Below are 5,884 nucleotides of genomic sequence, written 5' to 3' on the forward strand. Positions count from 1 at the left end.
ATTGAATGTCAGCGCGGTAGTGTGCAGGTGGGTCGATGTGGTATGGATGTTGGTGATGTGATCAAGGGTTCGTGTTATCGGGTTATAGGCAAGGAGTGGATGTTTTTAGTCATAGGTCGGTATTGGTTTATGCTCTTGTAAGGGATCCTTAATGTTAAGTGGTCACGATTGGGAAATTCGGAGATCTTCAGCTGAAATTCAGGATTCTCTTGGGATTTGTATGATTATTATCTAGAAGATCATCATGTGTGAATTATTCATCCCCGAGGTCAGGGATGGTTGTACATGGTTAAGCCGGTTTGAGTTATAGTTGGTATTAAAACTATTGGGCGGGAATTCAAACCCTAAGTGGGGGAGAACTAAGTATTCTACTTGGAGGATCATCGATCGGTTCGGGTTCGCTGTAACAAGGAATGGTTTTTAGGGATCCACGGTGCGAGTATGTGTGATCTCAGTTCAGGGTTTGGTCAAGGAAGGGGTATATGGTAGCTAGTGATCGTATGCATCGGTGCAGGATACACATGGGTTGTCGCCCATCAAGAAGTGGGTGAACAAGGAGCTCGTTGAAGATATTGATTCCTTTTGGGGTGCCAATGAATAGATAAGGAGCCACTGGGATTAATCAGGTCGAGTATCGGTGGTGGAGGGAAATTGTCGTTTGGGTGTAAGAATATCTAATTAGTCTAGATTGGGCAGTGATCGATCAAGAAGCAGTTTCATAATTTGGTGCGTTCAGCCCTACAAGGGTTTGGTTCATTTGATTTAATGTCAAGTGTTAACGATTATTGGTTGCATCATTGGTCATTCAGCAAAGTGTCTCTGATCGTTTTGAGTGTGGAAGTTGAAGTTCCCTGGATGCATCATATTTTCATCAGATTTAGTATGTTTTATGCTCCTTTGGTCTATGGGTATGATTACCCTCAACGGCGGTGTGGATTGTTTGTTCACAACAGTCTTAGGTTGGGTGGCACTGAAGGTCGTTTTAGAAGTTTTCTCGAGTTGGTTGCGTGTTGGTGGAATGATGTCATATTATTACTACACCTAATTTTACATACTATCTAACTAGCTATTCAACTAAAGGCAGTGTACCTTTTCGCAAATAGTATAGCACAAATAGTCGGGTATCAATCTCAGGGAACAAATTTAGTTATTTAATCTAATTCTTACTAAATTTACCTAAATTCCTAAAAAATTGTTTAAAAGTGTTTTATCCGATTTTGCAAGTTCTAACAAACTTAATTACTCAACTATAAAACTCAATCAATGACTAAAATTACTCCTGTTTAGTTCGAATCCACTTTTCCTCAATGGTTAGCTATTAGTTATGGATAATTAAAGTTGGTTGCCAATTAATATATTACTACCAATTCAAGTCTGAATTTACTAATGTTTAATTAATTCATATAGATCTATGCATGGTCACACATATATTAACACATAATCAACTAATAATTATGATTGGAGCTATGTAAGATTGATTAAATAAACACAATTGTAGTCACAATATATGTTCTCCAACACAGCTAAAATTTAACACTTTAATCACTTAACTAAGATTGGTTTGATCCTAGCTCTAGCAATTCATGGGTAACTAAATTACTAGGTGTCAAGTTCATGTAATTTCATATTCACTAGGCTGCATAGAACAATAATTTAATCAATTTAAGTATCAAATTCTAACATGCTAGGTATTAACAATCAAACACAAGCATTCAACCAACTAGAAAAATCCATTATCAATTATGTAATCCATGACTTCACGTTTCATCTAGCTAAACAGAAGTAGCTAGATTCAGCTACTCATGGCTGAAACCAAACACACAAATTCAATAATAATAAAAACAGTCAATTGTACCAAATTAAAAGTGGAATTTATAATCTTCAACTCCTTCTTCTTCCTTGGGTGCTAAGCTCAATTCTACTACCTTAGACTCCTCCAGAAAATCGTTTTCAGAACCCTTCAATCTCCCCATATGTCTCTCATATCTGTAAGCATCAAGCATATATATAATATTCGCGATTTTGCACTCCACGTCGTGGATTTGGACTCCACGTCGTGAATTTGGATGAATCCTTATCGGGGAAGGACTTCGAATTTCTGTGTACTCATCTTCTAGAATCACCAACAGCATGTCGTGGAAGTGAAGTGCACGATGTGGATTTAGCTATTCACTGGAATTTTCTTTTCCTTAATTCTTCAATCCTCCAAAGTTCTACCACTTGCCAATTTGGGTCCTTATTCTTCAAGATTGCTCCTTTTGACTACAAAACATAATTCAGTTTTATAAGTATCACTTATCTATGCAAATAACCGATATATTAATCAAAATGTATTAAAATATTGCCTAAAAATATTTATAAATATGCCAATATCAAATACCCACACTTATCTTTTTCTTGCCATCAAGCAAAACTAATTAATTTTTTATAGTTAAACTCTCGTTACCAACATCACACGACGGAATCCATTTTGAACTTGTGACACCTGAATTTTTTTAGGACAAATGATGCCTAAACATTAACCATGTACAAGTGAATTCGCAAACGTATTTTTGACACAATAGAATTTGGAATGCCTTAAGGACATGTTTATATAGGTTAATACACACACACACACTCACATATATATATATATATATATATATATATATATATATATATATATATATATAATACTTTGGAAAAACCATGTTAGGAAGAACCTTTGAAGTCTTTACAAGTTAACAAAACATTAATGATTCAAAGGAGTCAACGTAAGTCAATATAACAAGTCTAAAAGTATGAAATTGTAAATATCTTTAAGGATTTCGGTTTTGAGAATCTTGGAACACTTTAGGACCGAAATCATGTGCTTATATGATAGAACCGAAATCTCTAAGCCTTGGATCATTCCATGGCAGAAAACACTAGTCTAAGGCCCATTAAGGCCAAAAACCCTTTCTAGGATGGAGCCATGACTGAAATCAATATCTTAAGTGAGTGTGCATGGATTTTTCAGCCATATAGGACCAAAATCACTCCCCACTTGGCCAAAATCACCCAAAAGGTGGCCAAGTGGTGCCACTTGATTGATTAAGTTAACCTCCCAATGTGATAATTGTGCATTTCAACGTAAACATCAACTTATTGTCACATCTCTTACACTCTTATCCCTTATTCTACTATATATAATGCATATATATGAAACCATTCGTCATTCCCAGTTAACTTACTTCACATTTTCTCTCAAATACAAACCCATTTTCTTTCAACGTTTAAAGATCAAACACCTCTTGGAACTTCATTTCTTCAAGCTATTTCATGAAAGAAATCATTGTAAGTTCTTCTAAACTAGTGTTATGTAATCATAGTTATGTTTGTTCAATATATTTACAGCCAGACCGAGACTGACAGGTTATGGGTGACAAATGTCATAAATATCTTGGTGCCTGAAGAGCGACGAGGCAGGCACCACATCTTAAAAGCACGGTTATAAAAACTCACATAGTGAAACGATGATATGTTTATTTTACTTGGAAACATACTTCTTCAAACCGTTTTATATACGAATAAAACTAAATATTACTACTTTAATGTATTGAAAACACTGGTACATTTCGGTTTTGCAACTTTTACAACTTACTTCTCATTCATTAGAAAATATCGTATTTTCTGGAGTAAACATTATCAATTTATAAGTAACGGCTTACATCTCATTATTAGAAAATATTGGACTTTCTAGAATAATCATTATCATTTTTCAAGTAAACAGCTTACATCTCACTCATTAGAAAATAATGGATTTTCTAGAACAAACACCGATATTTTACAAGTGAACGGCTTACATTTCATTTATTAGGAAATATCGAATTTTTTGGAAACAAGCACGATATCTTTTCATAGAAAGGCTTACTATTTTTCACAACCAACTCTAATGAACTCACCAACTTAAATGTTGACACTTTTTTCAAATAGCTTTTATTCTCAGGAAATCAGTAAAACAGGTAAACACCAATTTTTGAGGATGGGGCGCTAAGGCGTCAAACAAGTCTCTTTGTCATCATATTCTAATTGACTTTTGAAACATGTAACATTTACAGTGATTTAACTTTTTCAATTATATATATGATGGTCATGTTTGCTTTCTTTACTATTATTCAACTGTTATGATACAATACATGAAAGTCAACCACCCTCGGACGTTTCCGCCATCTTGGTTTGGGGGTGTGACAGATTGGTATCAGTGCATTGCTTATAGTGAACTAAGTATATCAAACAACATCAGATATACAAACTATAAATACAATGGGACTAAAACTCTCTGACGTAACATTTTCATACAAATATACTTTGGAATATTATAAGTATTTTTATAAAGGTATATGTATATCCATACATACTAGGAAGAATGTCATAATGAGTAACATATAAAAAGTATTTAGATAAGTTAAACATTGCGCTTAAGCCTAGAGAATTATGTAATCATATATGGGATAAATAGAGCCTGATCAACTATATTTATTTGAGATACGACCAACACGTGTTTGGGAATAGTCATGGTGAACAACGAGTCTAAAACTTACCAACACTATATACCAAAAAAACTCTAGAACCAAACATAAAATTTAAAATACTATAGAAGTATTTTATGATACTATAAATAATTTATGTGAAAACTAAAGACCCTTACTGGTAGGTCTATAAATGCTTAATGTATACATTAAGGTTATATATAATTAAGATTTGATAGACGTAGAATTTGTGATTCCACTTTAAATCTCGTTCTGTGTTTGGTTGTGGGTTTAGAGTAGGGTCACTTATTCTAAGGTCTATTCGATTTTAGTTATATACAACTTGTATACACTACGTGATTATAGGAGAACCTGGTAAGGACCACACCATATTTTTTTTCATGAGATGCTTCTATTAATCTCATAGATTTTTTAGATACCTCCATTCTCGCACATACAACATGACCGGATGTCACCATGACAACCCCTAATATCCTACCACAACAACCAACATATGAATAAGGAATGAAGGAAGCCATAACGAAATATTACTAACCCAAAAATGTCCCCCTTTGTGTCAATTGAAGCAAGAGATCACTACTGTAATACCTGCGTAGTCTTCTTTACTGTTTTGAACAGCTTCGGTATGATAGCAAGAATAGTGCGGCGAAGGTTGATGTACCACCGAAGCATGTCATTGAAAATCTTCTTTGCAGCATCATCATTGAATTTACATCTGTTTATTATATCCAGAATATGTTCAAGAGCGATTGTGGAAAACATTTGTTTGTCAGATAAGGCGAACAGGCACTTTAGTGGAGTAGTCGAACTAGTAATGTCTTTAGTAAGCATCACCTTCAAGTGTTCGGTGTCAATCTTGCCCATACGCATCTTATTCACATCACTAGCTTTGCCATTGGGTTTGATAGCAGGCTTCTTCCTCAAAGAAGAAGTGATCTCCTGATCGAGCTTTGCTATTTCATGCATGTATGATACCAACATTCTCTTTATGTGATCCATACTTCTGCTCATTTGTCAGCAAAAGGTTAGTCAACATAATCCATTCATGAGGATTGAGATTTGGCAAGTCAGCAAGAGAAATTTCATGAACTGAAGCTTTAGAACCATGAGGAAGATGAAACTTCACATTGATAAATTTCCCCACGGCGACTGGCTTCATAACCTTGCCTGTAGTAATCTTCTTTGAACTCCAGGTCAGGAATTGAGGTTGCAAGAAAACAAGGTAATAATCAATCAACTCTCTATCAACCTTCGGGTCAGGAGAAGGAACATAGGTAATTGGCTCAAAACAATGAAAAACGAATGTCCTTTGGGTGATCGACATATCGAATTGCAAGTATTTGGTATTATCCAAGTCAAAAGAAATGATTGGT

The sequence above is a fragment of the Lactuca sativa genome, chromosome 2, assembly GCF_002870075.4.
Source record: "Lactuca sativa cultivar Salinas chromosome 2, Lsat_Salinas_v11, whole genome shotgun sequence".
Taxonomy (NCBI): Eukaryota; Viridiplantae; Streptophyta; class Magnoliopsida; order Asterales; family Asteraceae; genus Lactuca; species Lactuca sativa.